At 42.9% G+C, this 20,059-nt stretch overlaps 1 protein-coding gene across 4 annotated transcripts in view; it reads right to left on the reverse strand.

Moving 5' to 3' along the window:
* Nucleotides 1-20,059, reverse strand: part of CRACD (capping protein inhibiting regulator of actin dynamics) — a 227,879-nt gene that overhangs the window by 115,811 nt on the left and 92,009 nt on the right. For 3 of the 4 annotated variants that reach the window (XM_080640020.1, XM_080640024.1, XM_080640022.1), the window contains exon 2: nucleotides 122-269. The gene's annotated coding sequence lies outside the window, so the exon portion shown is untranslated. The remainder of the gene's footprint in view (nucleotides 1-121; nucleotides 270-20,059) is intronic. The other variant, XM_080640023.1, reaches the window with a different exon arrangement.

Below are 20,059 nucleotides of genomic sequence, written 5' to 3' on the forward strand. Positions count from 1 at the left end.
GTATTTAGTGAAATGTGTACTATTCATTTCTGGAGTCCCACTCACAATAAGGAAACGCTCTTTAGTATTTTATCTACAAGTTACTTCTCTTCCTTCCCCATCCTCTAAACAAATGACTTACCTACCGTAATAGCCACACGTCCTTTCCTTGTTGGATAGTTCTCCACCAAAATTTTCTTCTTGTTAAAAGGAGAATTCACCTTCAGTGCTAAGTGTGCCAGAAAATGAGGTACATTTCGAGAAAGCCTGGGAATCACCACCCTTGTGAACTGTTCAGAAAAAAAAAACAAAAACAAAAAAACACAATTCAGCAAGAGTTTTATATCTTCAGTTCTCTCTGGGAATGCCTTCAACATGAATCTCTTTTCCTTCTTTGGGAAGTCAAAAGAGTTTTCTGCTGAGACTTCCAATTAAATTTACTAACCTTAAATGTGCGTTCCTTAGCCTAAATTTCTTTTAGTGCCTTAACATTTATTATTAACTGTCTCCACTTTTAAAGGGACTGAAAAAATCATACCCATGAATACTGAGCTTCCTTCCTTCTTTACAGAATTCTCACATTTATTCTTCATGGCAGTTGAGCTAAAATTCAAGGAGCTATCAGACACATATTCAGCCCAGCAGAAGTGAAGTCAGTAATCATTTGATTATTTCTTCTCCTAGAGATATCGAAGGCACCTTTTTATTCAAATGCTAGTCACAGAGTAAACTAGGCTAATAGGCTCCCTCTGGGTAGGGTGTGCATAATCCTTCCAAACATGCCAGGATGCAAACCCTGACGTCATGACGGGAGACTGTCACTGGATGGAGGTGGGAATGGCTGATTTGCAAAAGGACATTCTGCCTTTGCAAAACCCAGGAGAAGAAGATAACTTTCTGGGGCAACGATACAGGAAGAAATCACTTCTAATCTCAGGATGACAATGGTTTTCGGCCTCTGTGGGGAGATCCCTGTGTGAGTTTACAGAAGAATTCCCAGTTCTGGCTCTGAGAAACTAGCTTGTATCGGACCACCTTCCCATTGAACACAACTAGAAAAGCTGGATAAAGTTTATGTTAAAAACCTGTTTAAAATACTGGAGTGCTACACCAAAGTAGCCAAGATCTTAGGGAGAAGAGAAATAAAACTGAGGCAACACCTGGTACCACTTTTCTTCTGAGGACACCTACTGATCTTTAAGAGGCCCAGCGTAGAACTGCTGAGCAGCCAAGCAGAAAGCAGCTGCGCAGCGGCACACGAAGTGAGCCAACCTTTTGGCGGACCAAGGGAATCCCAAAGAGAAGGGACACGTAGGGAAGTGAGCTGGACATTCTGCCTCTCTAAGCATTTGCTAATTGAGAAACGAGGTAAACCAAGCAGAAAGCAGCACCAACAGGTTTGGGAATGAAACAGAGCTTTGGACAGTTTCATGATGTTGGAGGAATTGATATTGGAGTTCAGGGCCCCCCAGAAAAGGGAAAAGCCAGGTACATTTCTCCCTAAGATCTTGGCTGCTTAGGTGTAGCACTCCCTAACTGCCTCTCAGAAGCAAAAGTATCCTCTGGAGAAAGAGACCATCATCTACAGTGTTTATGGCTCTTTAAACACAAAGTCTGCATTCCATCAACAATTGGTAGGCATTCCAGGGCATGGATTCAAGAAAAAGAGAGAAAATAGAAAGACTCAGACATGACCCAAATAGAGTCATAGGACATGGTCTTTAATCCTATATAATAAAAACCCTAATATGCAAATCGACCAAACGGCAGAACGACCGATGGAACGACCAGTCACTATGACATGCACTGACCACCAGGGGGCAGACGCTCAACATTGAGCATCTGCCCCTGAGAGGGAGGTGACTGGCAGTGGCAATCAGGGGGCGGGGGCCAGCCAGTGGGCAGTGCCAGGCCACCAGCCAAGGTGGGTGCCTGGGGGGGCCCCCAATCTCCCTGCCTGCCGGTCATCCCACAGATGGCCCTGATCACCGGCCAGGCCTCGGGACCCTACCCTATATATTGGGAACAGTCTCTTAGATTTAAAAATTAAAACCTGGCAAGGTTACTCTAACACTGAAAAAACAGGATGATGCAGCGATGACATGCATGGACTCTGGCTTGCACATTTTGTGGTCAGCCCTGATTCTGACACTTATAACTGTGTGACAATGCCAATTACTTAACTTCTCTCTGCTTCAGTTTTTCCACCCATAAGATGGGGAAAATGGTACTACTGCCTCAGAAGGATCATGTTATGTACTAGTTTTTATAATCAGGGCAAAAAAATGTAGCTGCCCATACAACAGCAAGATGCCTTTCACCTGTATGAAAAGTATGGTCACTGGTGGCATGCAGCGTCCCTGATTGCGAGAGGGATGTCCGACTGCTTAGGCCCGACATCCCCTGAGGGGTCCCAGATTGCAAGAGGACGCAGGCCAGGCTGAGGGGACCCCTCCCTACCATGCACGAATTTTGGGCACTAGGCCTCTAGTATAACTATAATTAATATGTTCAAAATTGTAAAGATTGTAAAATATTTAAACTCACAGAACAAGCCAAAAATTAATTAGGGATACAAAAGATTTGAATAACATAATTAACAAACTCAACTGTAGTAATACATATAGAAAATTGTACCCAACACTGGTACTACACATTTTTTTAAGGTTGCACATGAAACATTTACAGAAATTGACCACATATAGGTCATAAAGTATGTCCTCAGATATTTAAACAAATGGAAATCACAGTGTACTTTTTTGAACTTATGATTTTGAAATAATATAGATTAGATTCATAAAAAATTATAAAAATAGTATCATTTTTTTTAATATATTTTATTGATTTTCCACAGAGAGGAAGGGAGAGGGATAGAGAGCTAGAAACATCGATGAGAGAGAAACATCGATCAGCTGCATCGATCAGCTGCATCCCCCCAGTGGGGGATGTGCCCGCAACCAAGGTACATGCCCTTGACCGGAATCGAACCCGGGACCCTTCAGTCCACAGGCTGACGCTCCATCCACTGAGCCAAACCGGTTTTGGCAATAGTATCATTTTTAAGTTGAGGAGAAATTTACATACTGTAAAATACATACTGCTCTTAAATGTACAATTTGATAAGTTTTTTTTTTGTTTTTAAAATACATTTTTATTGATTTCAGAAAGGAAGGGAGAGGAAGAGAGAGAGAGAGAAACATCAATGAGAGAGAATCACTGATTGGCTGCCTCCTGCATGCCTCCTACTGGGGATTGAGCCCGCAACCCCGGGCATGTGCCCTTGATGGGAATCCAACCTAGGACTCTTCAGTCCACAGGCTGACACTCTATCCACTGAGCCAAACCAGCTAGGGTCAATTTGATACATTTTGATAAAGAAACCCAACTGTGTAACTGCCAACAAAATAAAAATATAGAGCATTTCCATCACTCCAGAAAGTTCCCTCATGCTCCCTTTGGTAAATCCCAAAGTCTTAAAGACAACCACCGTTCTCATTTCTATTTCCATTTCTATTTCCAGATTAATTTTGCCTGTTCCTGAGCTTCATACAAATGGGCTCATATACCAGTAGTATGTCTTGTGTCTGGCTTTATTCACTCAGTGTGTCTCTGAGATTCATCTACACTGTCGAGTGTATAAATACTTTACTCCTCTTTATTCCTGAACAATATATAGTCCATTGTATGAAAATAGCACAACTTATTACATATTCTTCTGTGGATGGAAATTTGGTTGTTTCCATTTCAGGTGTATTATAAACAAAGCTATTGTAAATATTTTCGTACAAATCTACTTGTGAACATTTTTATTTCTCTTGGGTAAATACTTGGGTGTGGAACTGCTAGGTTATAGGATGGAAAGCATTTAACTTTATAAGAAACTGCCAAACAATTTCCCACAATCTATGTGTGGCTGCCACTGGGACTTCAGTAGAGTTACACACTGCAATTAATACAAAGACCACTGTCTGAATGACTGCCATCTCTCCAGCGGCCATCACTTTCCCTATGTGCTGACTGGGGAGAGAGTTCTGGGCACAGAAGCCAAAGTGAGGCTGCTCCAGAACTCCAGAGATGGCCAGCTTTGACTTAAAAATTAAACTGAGCATCTGTCCCCGAGAGGGAGGCGACCAGCAGTGGCAGCTCTCAGAGATGCTGCTCTAAATGGTTGTTCTGGCCCAGTAACAGCAGAGAGGAAATGTGACCACAGTTGACTTTTCATATTCCAGAAGTGTCAATTACACAGTCAGTCATTCTAACTAATAAAAGAGTAATATGCAAATTAACCATCACTCCGCTACACCCACAAGCCACGCCCACAAGCCAATCAGGAGCAAGTATGCAAATTAACCCAACCAAGATGGCTGCAGCCATGGAGAGAGCAGGAGGGAGGCTTGGGTTTCCCCGGCGATGGAGGAATGGAGGAAGCCAAGCTTTCCGCACAACCTGGCCGGCCCAGGCCTCCGCTTAAGGCTAAAAAGTTTCAATTATAGAAGATAAATCCCAACAGAAACGGCTGCCGCCATGGAACGAGCAGAAGGCTTGGCTCTGCTCCAGGCTACGAAGTTTCAATTGTAGAAGATAAATAAATCCCAGATACCAGGGCCTCCGCTTGGGTCACCGGGGGGCATGGTCAGCCTGCAAACCAATACAGGCCCCTCGCCCAGGCCACCCCATGTCCCAAGGGAACCCCCACCCTGATCCGGGACACCCTTCAGGGCAAATCATCTGGCCCCACCCATGCACCAAGCCTCTACCCTATTTAATAAAAGAGTAATATGCAGATTAACCATCACTCCAACACACAAGATGGCTGCCCCCATGTGGTCAAAGATCCTGCCCCCATGTGGACACAAGATGGCCAGCAGGGGAGAGCAGTTGGGAGGGACCAGGCCTGCAAGGGAGGGCAGTTATGGGCAATCAGGCCAGCAGGGGAGAGCAGTTGGGAGGGATCAGGCCTGCAAGGGAGGGCAGTTGGGGGCGATCAAGCCTGGAAGGGAGGGCAGTTAGGGGTGAGCAGGCCGGCAGAGGAGGGAAGTTGGGGGCAAACAGGCGGACAGGGGAGCAGTTAGACATCAATCAGGCTGGCAGGGGAGTGGTTAGGGGGTGATCAGGTTGGCAGGCAGAAGCGGTTAGGGGCAATCAGGAAGGCAGGCAGGCGAGCAGTTGGGAGCCAGCAGTCCTGGATTGTGAGAGGGATGGGTGTAAACGGGAAGTCGGACATCCCTTGAGGGGTCCCAGATTGGAGAGGGTGCAGGCTGGGCTGAGGGACACCCCCCCTCCGTGCACGAATTTCGTGCACCGGGCCTCTAGTTCCTTAATAAACACCTTTAAAGCAATAAATAAATAAATAAACAAACAAACAAACAAATAAATAAATAAAGAGTGTTACAAGCATTGACTTTAGGTTATAAATAAATTTAGCCAGCAGGCAAACTGGCAAGTATAGAATCTAGGAACAATGAGAATTGACTGTTCCAGGTCTGAAATCTGGTTTCACTCTTCCAAATTTCTTCCCATTTAGACAAAAGAGGCCTGGTGAAGCCCCAGGTAAGTTTCATGACTCCCAGCAAGGTGTTAGCTCAACTAAACTAGCTTCATGGAAGCTCACTTACTGTTGAGGTAGCAATTTACAATTTGTCCCAGGTTGACCACTTCACCCCATCTCTGTTTTTCACTTCTTTTCTCAGATGCTCAGGGGGGACTTTACAGAACACTGGAAATGTTGTTTGTTTTTAAGTCAAGCATAATTATCTGGGCACTTATTTCAGACACAAGAACACAATCAGCAATAATGGGGCCACCTATGCTTGGTACTACACTCTGGAGCAGGGGTCCTCATACTTTTTAAACAGGGGCCAGTTCACTGTCCCTCAGACCGTTGGAGGGCCGGACTATAGTTTAAAAAAAACAACTATGAACAAATTCCTATGTGCACTGCGGGCCCAGGACGAGTCGGCTGCTAAGTAGGACAGGCGGTGGCACCCGGCGGGCCGGATAAATGTCCTCAGCGGGCTGCATGTGGCCCGCGGGCCGTAGTTTGAAGACGCCTGCTCTGGAGACTGATGGGAAGCAGAAGAAGAGGGAAGAAACGTGACCCTTCCGTGGGCCCAGAGTATGCATAGCCAGGTGACGAAGTTAAAAAGTGGACTCTTCCGATTTGCCACGGCCACATATGGGATGTTTCACAGCCCCTGCTGTCTGTGGGCCCACCCTAAAACCAGGTGCTAGGAATCAGTTTCCTGGATTTCAAGCTCTCGGTCCAGCAGTCAGGAAGACTGGGTGTCAGGACCACGTCTCCGGGATTCACTTACTTCTGCAAGTCATGATGCCTGTGACCTGCCACTTGAGAACAGACTGTAACAGAAACTACAGCTGCATCACTCAGAAGGTTTCTGTCTGGAGTAGTAACTGTGCCGCGGGGCTGGCCAGCTGGAGTTGGGTTTCCATCTGGGTGACTTTGCCTTTGCAGACTGATACAACATGGTCACCTTGAGCACTATATTGTCAGCCCGTTCTCAATAGTAACTGGCAGGAGGAGCCGTGACACCAGTTTTGGTGGCTCTCAGTGAACAGCAGGAGTAGTCCTCCCTCCCTCCTCTAGGGCGCCCAACCTGACAGCAGGGTGCAGAAATGAGACCCATATTCCAGTCTTGGCTGGATATGAAATTATACTGTGAAGTTGAAAAAATATATATATAAATTACCTCATTCCCATTCTCCTCTACTTCCATGCACTAGTGAGAAGAGTAGCAAAAATCTGCTCCTTCATCCCCGCCTCCCCAGCCTCTTACCCAACAGAATTTCTGGGACCATAGAAGTGCAAAAGATCCACTTAATACTGTGTGACTGCATCAAAAAGGAGGGAAATATAAGCCATTAGTATGTAGAAACATCTTCACAGAGGTCTTATACACGTGAGTCAGGCTCAACGGTTGAAATCCACCCCTACTGACCCCACCCTACCCCCGGATCTTATAATTTCTTATAATTTCTATTCCTCTATACACACACACACACACACACACACACACACACACACACACCACTTCTTAGCCAAACTACAAGTTTTGGTTTTCTGTAAAGTTGCTATTAATTTCATTTCTCTTCTTCCTTTCACTGTTAAACTGGAGAGGCAAATGGTCTATATGTCTTCTCTCCATCATCTCAGTACTGTTCTCTGCTTAACGCCCCCCCCACACCCCAATCACTCCTGATCTCACCATTCTACTCAAATTGCACTTCTGAGAGTCACCAATTACCTCTAAATACCAAAGAAAAGTCTTTGCTCAGTTCCCTTTTGTCTTGACACTCACCACCCTCCCACCTACAGACCTCTAATATGTGATGCTGCTAACTAGGCACAACTATCTGAAATTGTCTGTTTCTTTAGTTGCCTTGATAACTTGTCTTCCTGGTTGCCTTTAACTCTCTATATTAAAGGCATAAATCTTTAAAGCAAAGCTAATATTCCTTCTCAGCTGTAATGACACAGTTTTTCTAAGACTGATACCTGTCATTTTACTTTTCCATTCTCACTCTCCATGTCTGGTTAGTGTTCTTTTTTTTATTTGTTTCATTCTTTGACTGTCTCTTTAATCCAAGCATGTCAAACTCAAAGGCTAACACAGGCCAAATAAACAAGGTTTAAGTTTATGTGGGCCGCAAAAAACCAAAAGCTTCAAATTTTCATAGAAACGTAGGTTTATTTTGACAGAGACATGCTGAATACAAAGGGCTGAAATAAATGAGTAATCATTAACATAAAATAATAGAACATTTTAACAAAAATTAATATCATTTCTTGAACATTAACTTACCAGACACTGAATAACTGCACAAATTAATAAGCATAATGCCAATAAACCAATTTTTCTTGTTCTCCGAAAGCGAAGTATTTCCTGTTGCGCACACCAAACCAGTCAGTCCAAGACTAATGATGTGGCAGTCGGCTGCTAAAATATTTGCTGCTAGTGTTAGTGGAGAGAAATGGTGTGCCTATGCGTAAAGCACATAAGGGAAATGAATGCAACATGGCTATAGTAATCAGTCATTAGCGAACATTATAGTTCGTTATTAATAACTATGTATAACAGGATGTTGTAAAAATTAAGGTACAAAATTTTTATTAAAACGTTTCTTACATACCGTTATATTGGCTGGGCCGCAAAAATATTTGTTGTGGGCTGCATGTGGCCCGCGGGCCGCGAGTTTGACATGTTTGCTTTAATCTGTTCTCTCTGCCACCATCCCAACCCAGGTTCTCATCTACTCATGTCTGACCTGCTGCAATAATATCCCATTATTCAGTTAGTCTGTCTCTGCTATGCCCTAAATATTACTGCCAGACTAATTCAACAAATTCTGCTTGCATTAAGTTACTCCCATGCTACAAAACATGCAATGACTCCCCATTATTCAGAGAATAAATTCTAACTGATTCTGGCAATCAAGGTCCTCCTCCCCCAACCCCACTCAGCCCATCTGAGCTTTTTCTATTCCCTAACAGCTGCCATCCCCAACGCAAATTCTCTACTCTGGAAAAATGAATGTCTTTGTACCCCATCGCTATCCAGGATGAGTCTCAACTCCAAGCCCTCCTTATTTTCAACTAGTGGCCCGGTGCACAAAATTTGTGCACATTAAAAGGGGATTAATTAGAGGAAATATTTTAATATTGCTATTTTCCCTTTCTCTATAACAGAAGTGTCAGAGATGAAAGGAAATTAGTAAAATGTATATGAAAATCTTCCTCCTGTCAGAGTCTCGGGCGCACCACGGGACCCAGAGTCAAGTCCCTGCCCATTCACGTGCGCCTCAAAATTGCATGAGACCCAGACCCGGCCACCCCCCCCCCCCCCGCCGCATTGGGCTAGATCCAGACCCAGCCAGTCCCACCCTTGTCAAGCCCCGCCAGGCAGGGGGCGCAGCCTGAGGTCCCCCGGCCTGGTGCCAGGGTGGGGGCATGGTCTGAGGTCCCCTGTCAAGCCCCACGGGGGTTAGGGGGAGCACAGCCTCAGGTCCCTGCTGATTGCTCGTTAAGGCTCTTACGGGAACTCGGCCTCTGCTGTGGGTGCAACCATCTTGTGTTACGGAAACCCCTGCCTCCGCTATGGGTGCCACCTTCTTTGTGGCAGAGTGATGGTCAATTTGCATATTCCCTCTTTATTATATAAGATGAGCAGCATAGAATAAAACTTGATTGTCCTTGATATTACCCTTAACATCCCCACTACCAATGCGATTCATGTTCCCAACAGAGCAGCAACATGTGCACGATCCACACAAAGAGTGTGCACTCTTCCCAGCTAAGTGGATTCTACCAGGAACTCTTACTCCACTCAAACCAGAGAGCATGTGACGGGCAGGGAGCTGCCAGCCAAGAAATGAAGAGTCCTCTGTGCTCATAACGTTGATATGAATGGGAGGTTATTCCATTACACAGGGTGGAGAAGGAAGAGCAGGGGACAAGGAGGGTTTTTTCTTCTGCTGGTCAGTAAAAGTACAAACAGAACCTGAGCATCATGAACTGAATTCATTCAATTCTTTGCAGCAAAGTAGCTCACCAGATAAATACCTCTGCTGGTTGTTTGAATTACAGATGAGTAAACTAATCTGTTTCTTTATTTTCAACTTCTCAAAGGCAACTGTTCGCAGGCACCACTTAGAAATAAATGGCATCCCCCCGATACTTGGCTGGAGAATAAATGAGAAATTTCCTATATTCTTAAAGGAAAATCTAAGGTTCAGGCTTGAAAGGACAGACCTGGTGTGGGATCATGAACCTGTTCACCAATTGAGACAGATGGCCAACAATCCCTACCTTTTGAGAGTACTATTCCCTACGCCAGTAGTCGGCAAACTGCGGCTCGCGAGCCACATGTGGCTCTTTGGCCCCTTGAGTGTGGCTCTTCCACAAAATACCACGGCCTGAGCGAGTCTATTTTGAAGAAGTGGCGTTAGAAGTTTAAAAAATTTGGCTCTCAAAATAAATTTCAATCGTTGTACTGTTGATATTTGGCTCTGTTGACTAATGGGTTTGCCGACCACTGCCCTACGCTAATGCTAGGATCACATGGTTCTTGAACAGATGATAAAAATTACTCACACTTTAGAGATGACACCAAGACAACAGCCCTCAAATCTGAAACCTTCCTGATGGCTCTCCTGAATTTCCATTCTCCTACTTTCATTTTCCCTCTTTTTTCCACCTTGTTTTATCTTGTATTTTTGGACTCGGCTCAGGCCTGGTCTTCACTGCGATTTGAGAATACAGTGGAGGAGCCTCCCTGGTTTAGCTACAAAAACTACGTCCTCCCGCTCTGTTTGCTCTCCAATAGACTCCCACTATTCCACCCACACTCAGGCCCCTCAGGACTCTTCCCAGTTTCAGTAATGCCTTTATCGTGTGTATCGTCAACACAGGCAGTCTTTAACTGAAAAAAATGTGGTTCATTCTTTGTGCTGGTTTGTAAAGTCAGTTGCTGAAATGCTGATGGTCTTTTCCTAAAGAAACTATGTGATAAATGATGATTTATTGTAAATGGTTAGGTCCCAGGGCTAGCTCTCACTCCTCATTGTACCTATTACTGCAGTAGTAAGAGGGGGATCCCAAACCTTTCTGTGTTCCTGGAAAGGGAGATAGGATAGTTCCAGCTTCTTCTGTGTCTTTCCAGGGGTCCTTTGTACACTGAGTGGCCAGATTATTATGATCTCTGAACATAATAATCTGGCCACTGAGAGAGAGAGAGAGAGAGAGAGAGAGAGAGAGAGAGAGAGAGAGAGAGAGTGTATTAGAGGCCCAGTGCATGAATTCGTGCATGAGTGGGGTCTGGCCAGGGGGAGGGGACATGGGCAGTTGGCCAGTCTACCTGCTGGTCGAACTCCTGGTTGAGGGGACAATTTTCATATTAGCCTTTTATTATACAGGATATACACTGAGTGGCCAGATTATTATGCGTTCAGAGATTATAATAATCTGGCACTCAGTGTATATACATATAAACTATATATGGATATGTCGTCAATCCTTTCTCCCTTTCTGCTTCTTAATGTAAAAATTAGATACAATCAAGACACACTGTCCTACACATCTCTGTTTTCCCTTAACAAGAGACCTTGAAAGTCACTGCATATCAGTACAATAGATCAGCCATGTTCATTTCTTTTAATAGCTCTATGGACATAACAACTTACTTGAACATTTTAAAATAACTTATAAATGTATTCATAATGTAATAAATTGGATTATTAAGGTAAATTTAAAATTTCCTTTTTTCATTGTAAAAGCAGTAAATAAAATCACCACCACCACAAAAGAAAAATCAAGAAGTGAAAAAATTTATCCACAATCCCATTAAAACTATGTTGATGTACTTCTTCTTCCCCACCCCCCCCAAAAAAAAATTAAAAACAGTTTTTTATGTAATGAAAGCTCCCAAATAATACCAACACTGCTGCTTTGTGGACCACAGCAGAGGATCAAGAGGGGCTCTCCATACGGGCCAAGGAGCGAAGGTAAGAGGATCTGCTGCAAAGCTATACTGGCAAAACATTAGCTAAAGCTTTAATGCCATCTTGAGAAGAATCAATAAGTTACAGCATATCTTACAACAGAAAACTATAGAACATGGATAATTAATAAAATGGAGCTACATATACCAAGTCAATATTATTAAGACACACAAAACTCTGTTAAGTATAAAAATTAAGTCCCAGGATGTTGTATACAGTATAATAGCATTTACATAAAATTTAAAACATGTGAAGTAATATTAAATATTACTTAAGAATGTGCACATATGTTGTGAAAGTGTAACATCATACTGGAGAATGATAGCACCACATTCAGAACAGTTTTTTGTTTTTTTCAAAAGAAATGGAGAACATAAGGCAAAATGTTACTACTTTGCAAAGATAGAATGTTGGGTCCATGGACATTTTTTTACATCATTCATTACGTATTTCAGCATGCAAAAATGCTTATTTAACTTAGTGATTTCAAATATCTGTGTTGAAGTTAAATACTTGCAAAAGCTCTGTATAAAGGTAAAATCTGCTCTGAATATTAAGGTGTTTTTAAAAAAATTAAACATTTTTTTCAATTATAATTTATATTCAATATTTCAAAAAATATGTTTTTATTTACTTCAGAGAGGAAGGGAGAGGGAGGAAGAGATAGAAACATCAATGATGAGAGAGAATCATCTGCCTCCTGCAGGACCCCTCCTGGGGACTGAGCCCACAACCAGGGCGTGTGCCCTGACTGGGAATGGAACCATGTGTTCAAGAACCATGTGATCTTAGCATTAACTTAGGCAATAGTACTCTCAAAAGGTATGCATGGTGGCCATCTGTCTCAACTTTACCTTAAGCAAGGTCCCAGTTTATAGGTCGATGCTCAACCACTTAGCCCACCTGCCTGGCCATCCCATATTTTTTTGTATTGGTTTCAGGTGTATAGCATAGTGGTTAGACAATCATATACTTTACAAAGTGATCCCCCTGATGTTTCAGTACACCCCTGGCACCACAGTTATTACAATACTACTAAATATATTTCTTATGCTGTACTTTACATCTCCATAACTATTTTGTAACTACCAATCTGTACTTTTTAAAAAATTAATTTTTTCCATCACCATTTATCCCCTCTATGCCCTCTTCCCCACCCACCCCCCAACTCCCCAGCAATCACCACACTGTAGTCCATGCCATGAATTCTTTATTTTTTCCTGTTTTTTCTCAATCCCTCCAATCCCCACCAGAGCTCTCTCTGAGTCTGTCTTTATTTTGCTTGGTAGTTCAGTTTGTTTATTAATTCCACATCTGAGTGAAATCAGATGATACTTGTCTTTCTCTAACTGGCTTATTTCATTTAGCATAATGTTCTCCAGGTTCACCCATGATGTCCCAAAGGGTAAAATTTTCTTCCTTTTTACAGCAGAGTAGTATTCCATTGTATAAACATACCATGGCTTTTTTTAATCCACTCATCTACTGATGGACACTTGGGCTGCTTCCAAATATTAGTTATTGTAAATAATGCTACAATGAACATAGGAATGCATATATTCTTTTGAAATATGTTTTGGGTTTCTTCAGATAAATTCCCAGAAGTAGAATCACTGAGTCATAGAGCAGTTCCATTTTTAATTTTTTGAGGAAACTCCATACTGTTTTCCACAGTGGCTGCACCAATCTGCATTCTCACCACATCCTCGCCAGCACTTGTTGATTTATTGATGATAGCCAATCTGACAGGTGTGAGGTGATATCTCATTGTGATTTTAATTTGCATTTCTCTAATGATAATGACACTGAGCATCTTTTCATATGTATACTGGCCAACTGTATGTCCTCTTTGGAGAAGTGTCTATTCAGGTCTTTTTCCTTATACAACATGGTTGTTGTGAAGATTAATGGAAGTTTATGTTCTGTGATTTCCTCATCTGAATGTCTTTTGTTGCTGTTGCTAATCCTCCCTCTAGGATATTTTTCCATTATTTATTTATTTTTTTTTTAGAGAGAGAATGGAAGGGAGGGGGAAAGACAGAGAGAGAAACATCAATGTGAGAGAAACACATCAATTGGTTGCCTCCTGCATGCACCAGGGCCTGCAAACGAGGTATGTGCCCTTGACCGGAATCAAATCCAGGACCCTTTTGTCCGTGGGCTGATGCTCTGTCCACTGAGCCAAACTGGCAATTTTTATAAACTAGCAATTTTTATCCAGTTTGATTGCTATACACTTTATATTTATGAAGCACTTTTAAAATCTGCTATATTAAATTCTCTATTGGGACCAAATAGCTTTGAAAATTTTATTTAACACAATGGGAAAGAAAAAAAATCTTTATGATGCATAAACACTGCCATATGTACTCAGAAAGTTACATATCCACAGTACCTTCCTGTTATTCAGATTTTCCGAGTTATAAAAATTCTTCACCTGTGTCTCATGAGCATTCTGACACTCATGGAGCTTTTGGACAAACAGGCAGGAGGCGTCAGACACTTTCTTTTAGGGGGTAAAGAGGATGGTTTCTAAATTGCTCAAAAATTATAAAAATTGAAGAAATGAGCTCCTGATCCATGCAACAATGTGGATGAATCTCAAAAGCATTACAAAAGAAGTACAGAAGACTAGGTACTGTATGATTCCATGTATGACATCTTGGAAAACACAAAACTGCAGGGACATATTTCAGATTGGGTTGCCAGGACTGGGGACAGGAGGAAGGGATTAATGGCAAATGGGCACGAGGGACTTTCTGGAGTGATGGAAATGCTCTCTACTTTTACTGTGATATGGTCTCATGATGATACCTATGTCTAAACTACCTTAAACAGGGTCAAGTTTACTGAAGGTAAATTAGATCTCAATCAACCTGACCAAAACTGGTAGAGTTCCTTGGGCAAAGATAAATGGAGCAGTCATATTTTAGTGCAAAAAATTAAAATTTAAAAGCTATCAAGACTACATTATAAAATTTCCAAAAGCCTCCTAATATTTAAATCAAAAAAGGGGGGATAGTAGAAGAATATCATGTAAGGAAAAATATCCTATAAGTAAATTACATCTAGAAAATTTTTACTTTAGAAAATTAACTTTCATTTGTAATGCTAACAGCAAGACACCCATGAAAAACACACATGGTGTCTAAATAAGCCAAAGGAAAACTGTTTGGGCGAAAAATGAAAAAGGATTCCAAGTCAAATTTATAGAAAAGATTCCTTTATTAACTTTTGGTCGAGAATATGTTTGTATATTTTCAGAAAACAACTCCAAGACCATGTGGATTCCTGCAACAGAGAGGAATTGACAGGACTTCTCCAGCCATGAAGACAGAAGAGAAACAGTCCAGAGATGGAAGACGCTGACGACACCTTGCCATACTAGCAGTCAGCAGCTGTGCGTCGCGGCAGGTTGCCCAGGACCAAACCAGAGAGAGTCGGACCTGCATTACCACCATTTGTCCACCATCCAGAACTGAAATATCATTGCTGACATGTACACGTAAGGAACTGTTTGACATTGAAATTGGGACTCAAAAGAACTGTTGGCCCAGAAAGAAACTCACTACAGACTGATTCATTTGCCTCTCAGCATAACCATTATTGCTTGTCTCATTTTCGGTTCTTATAAGTCTATTTCTAGTATCACATGATCTCACTCATCTAGGGGAAATAATGAACAACATAAACTGATGAACAAAAACAGACCCAGAAACAGGGAAGCATCGATCAGACTGTCAAACCTCAGGGAAGGTAGGGGAGGGTGGGGGTCAGGGGGAGAGATCAGCTAAAGGACTTGTATGCATGCATATAAGCCTAACCAGTGGTCACGGACAACAGGGGGGTGGGGGCATGCGTGGGGAGGGGTTTGGGATGGGAATTGGGGGATGAGGACAAATATGTGATACCTTAATCAATAAAGAAATTTTTTAAAAAAGAATAAGATGAAAAAGAAAAAGAAAAAGAAGTAAAAGATTCCATTAAGTTAGTAATATTGTGATTTGGGTCAGATGCATGCCATTTGTTTACTCTCAAAGACAGACCACGGGAGGACTTGGGGTAGGCTGGTCTCTGAAAGCAAGTGGGAGGAAAGAGAAACAGCTTAGGCAGCTGGAAAGTCCTGACCCAGATGGCAGTTTCTGACCATCCTTCCCAGATTCCTGAGACGCTCTTGTTTCACTTTAAGGAAGTGGAGGTAAATTATATCACTGTCTGCTGTGTTCAGTCTGACCCATATCTTGACCTCAAACTGTCCCAGAAAGTGCAAAGTGCCGACTGCAGCCGCTTTAGCGGTCCTATTACCGCTCTCAGTAATGTTGTTAGGGCTAGTCATGTAAAGAAGATCCGCTGAGAGTCTACTATCTGCTGGGCACTGTCAGCAGCAAACAGGACCGAAATCCCTGCTCCCCTGCCATTCGAACCCCCTGTAGATGGTCGGGTAAGCCGGAATACCCTGTGCATATTTCCTCATCAAATAATTAAATTAAATTAAAATAAATTCTTTATACAGTTTAAAAATCCAAGCTTAAAAAATAAAACTAAAATAAAACATAAACACCTCTGATTCAAAATTATACTTTTCAACAAAGTAGGTATTTATAGTCTCACTTGCCCTGGTTAGGCTGTGGTTAATATCAGCTACAAAGAATGCATAAGTAGAAATGTGCCAAAACGCAAACTAGCTATCAAGGGTTTAAAAAGGAAAAGATTTCATTTGTCAGAAAAGTGAAGATCTGGTGGGCATATGTAACATAATCATTCTCAGGCCCCAAATCACAACAATATGTGTGGCTCTCTCTCTTTTTTCCCCCCTTCATCCTCAAAGGCCAGAAGAAAATAGTTTTTTCCTTTCCACAGTCCCTCCTCACTTTGCACACTATCTAAACATGTAAATTTATGCAAAAGCAAAATGCTATTTTAGTCCTGATAGACTCACTCTCGTTGAATGTTCTTCCTATAAAAAACAAACATCTCATGCTGAGTTAGCCCTACAACTGGGAAAGACGGAGAACTAGTCATTACAATTACTAGGCATAATGAACATTTTTAGCTAATTATTTCCTTTATAGACATTAATGGTGTTTTTTTAAAACTACAGAGCTCATTTAGGATGAGGAATATCTCTGCAGTTTTCTCACAGAGATATTCTTATGTCCAGAACCTCCAGGGTAGAGGCTCTGACTGGAGTCCTTTATCTTTCCCTACCTCTTCCTCCTGCACCAGTGCCCATCTGGTGCAGGAGGAAGAGGTAATAAGGAGATAATGAGGAAATATGCACGAGGTATTGTGGTCTATTGGACTAACTGCAGGAGGGTCAAATGACAGGAGCACTCACAGGGCAATGGATACTGAGAATGAAACTGGACAGGTAGGCAGAGGTGATCAGACTCAAACTTATGGAACAGATGCCTGTATGTGCATCAGATCATTTCCGTTTTAGAGTGCCTGGAAAGGTAGGCAGACTTGTCCTCCTTTCACTGATGGAGAAACTGCGGCTTCCGAGGTTTAAGCAGCTTGCCCAAGTCACAGAGCTGCCAAGGGGCAAAAGCAGAATTCAAACCTGGATTCAGTGCACAGTCTCTCTTTTTTTTATTTGGTGCCCTTCATGATCCATCGGAGCAGCACCTGCCTTCTGCAGAGGGGGTATGTCTTCTGAACAGTCTGTTCCTATTATGTAATATGAACTTTATACGTAGCTTTCTGGAAAAAGCAGGTAGTAAAACAGTTTAAACCTCCTTCCCCCTCAAAATATGAGGAGGTTAAAATATCAAAATATGGGAGCGACTTAGCTATGAGTTTTCTGGTATGGATGCTTTTGCTAGATTTTCTACAATAAACATGCATAAACTTCTACTAGTATATAAAGGAAAATTCCAATAAAAGTTACTTTTAAAATTGTAAGACTTTTAAAGTCCAGGATAAGAGCACAGGTATTATGGAGCACTGTGCCCAGCAGGTTGGAGAAGGGGCTAGCTACTAGGGTTAGTTAGCATTGGTGATGGCAGCATTTGGACAGTGCGGCTACGTTTAGAAAGATGCTGTATAAGCTTTACCAAAGAGAATGTCTCAAAAACAGCAGAAAATGTACTACAGATATGGCAGTAAGTGCTAGAATATTTTCCTCTTCCATGAATACTAATGACCATTTTTCTTCCTTTGCATGATAACTCCATAACAGGACTTTAAGAATGATTCTTCCCTAAACAGGGGAGGTGCACAACACTATCCTAGCTAATAAGGAGAAAATATGCTAATTGACCCTCACGCCATTGCAAAGATGGCAGCGCCCACAGCCAATAAGGAGGGAATATGCTAATTGACTGCCACACCCTCAAAGATGGTGGCGCCCACAGCCACAGATGGCAGCGCCCAGTCCCCTCAGCCCCGCCAGGGTGCCTGCCTCCAGAGTCCCCCAGTCCCCTCAGCACCCCCAGCCGCCCAGGGCCGGCCCGAGGCACAGGCAAGCCTTGGATGTTGGCTGCCCAGCCGCCCAGGGGCAGCCCGAGGCTCAGGTAACCAGGGCCGGCCGAGGCTTGCACTGCCGGCAGTTGCAGCAGCAGAGGTGTGATGGGGTTTCGTCTTCTCCTGATCGCTGGGTCACCTCCCACCTCTGAGGGCTCCTGGACTGTGAGAGGGGGCAGGCCGGGCTGAGGGACCCCCCTCTCCAGTGCATGAATTTTCATGCACCGGGCGTCTAGTAAAGTAAACTGCTGCGACCTAACATTCACCGTGCAACGACTTCTGCGCAGAGGAGGTGGGAAGTGCTCCACAGAGAACATGACTTTGGGCTGGATATGAAGAAGGAGTCAAGTTTTTGCCAGATGGGGAAGCAAGAAAGAGAAGAGAAGAGCACTGAAAGGTTCAGGAGCAAAAGCATAAGCCTTTGTGTCTCTGGAGTCCACAAAAACAATACTGGGAAAGGACGCCGTGCTCTTAAGACCTGTCCCGACAGTTCTCTATCTTTCATTGATGTGCAAATTGAGAATTCAGCCAGAATCCTTAAAGGGCTGACTGATGGCCGTGCCAGCTCAGTGACATGGCCCTGATGGATGTGGCAGTTTGCTGTCACCTCGTGATACACATTCTTCTCTCTCCGTGTTGACATATCATCGCACAGGTGACAGCCAGCTATAAAGATAAGGCGTTATTTTCTCCTAAATCAAATACCAAGTAGACATGCTGTGGTTTTTATGCAGAGATTTATCATCGTCTACAAAATACTAGCAAAACAGTTGCCAACTGAGCTGAAATGATTACAGTTTCTAAAAAGTCCTTTTTTGAGAGTAACAGGCAGAGCACTAACGATATCTACCTTTACCCAAGAAAGTAAGAACTTACTGCACAATCTCTGTTCTTGCCTTTGAGGGAGTGATGAAAACATTAACTTATTTACAGGATTTTCTGTAAGGGCCAAGAGACTTTCAGGCAAAAGCACTCTCTTGGCAAACTAAAAGAACACAAAAACGGGCCGCTCGTTTTCAGAAAGCTACACTTGCACAGTACCAACATTTTAAAGAACATATTTATACCGTACAAGCCACAGGGACACAGAGAAACAGCAATGGGTATTTTCACTTGATCTATGGAAATGAGATTCTTCCTACTAAGTGTAAGCCGCTGAATTTAGAGGCCTTTTTATGAGCCGATTTAGGATTGTAGGAATGCATGCATGCATGTGTATTTATTTATAATTTGCCTCATTCCATAGGGATCTGAGGTGACTTTCAGTAAGTACAAGTACATGTGTAACCAAATAACAGTAAAATATTACAGTGAAAACTTGATAAAAAGGACTAATTCAGGTGAGGGGGTGTCCATTAAAGCCAAAAGTCCATCTATATATATAAAAGCCAAAGTGGCCGGATGACTGGATGACCGGCCAGTAGCTATGATGCGCACTGACCACCAGGGGGCAGATGCTCAACTCAGGAGCTGTCCCCTGGTGGTCAGTGCGCTCCCACAGTGGGAGCATTGCTCAGCTGACCGATGGGGCACCAGATGCTGGGCTCATGGCTGGCAAGCACAGCCGCAGCAGCGCGAGCCTCTCCCGCCTCCACAGCAGCGCTGCCAAGCAGCTGCAGTGGCAGGCACAGCAGGCCGGGATGAGCGGAAGCAGCATCCTGCTGTCTGCCACTTCGTGCACTACTACCTCCCCCGAGGGATCCCAGATTGCGAGAGGGCACAGGCCAGGCTGAGGGACCCCACTGGTGCACGAATCCGTGCACTGGGCCTCTAGGTATATAACAAAGTAGATTTTCTGAATGTATACAGTAAAAAATTGACAAATTAGTTAGTTTACCTGTTTCTACTTATGTAGACATGTTTGTGTAATTAAAATGAAGTATATATAAAAAAAATTCAATTTCACAGAAAAGTGTTCTATATGTTTTACAGTGATTTTAAATGATAGTGAATAAGTCTAATAAATGCATGCATTCACCAGTCACCTGGAGTAAACAAATGCACATGGCAGGGGTGTGGCTTAGTGCGTGTGGGAACATCTGCAGGCATGAGTTAAACCTGCTGCAGGAAGTCATGCCACGGGACAACAGAACCAAGAACC

Source organism: Plecotus auritus, assembly GCF_963455305.1.
Source record: "Plecotus auritus genome assembly, chromosome: 1".
NCBI classification, from domain to species: Eukaryota; Metazoa; Chordata; class Mammalia; order Chiroptera; family Vespertilionidae; genus Plecotus; species Plecotus auritus.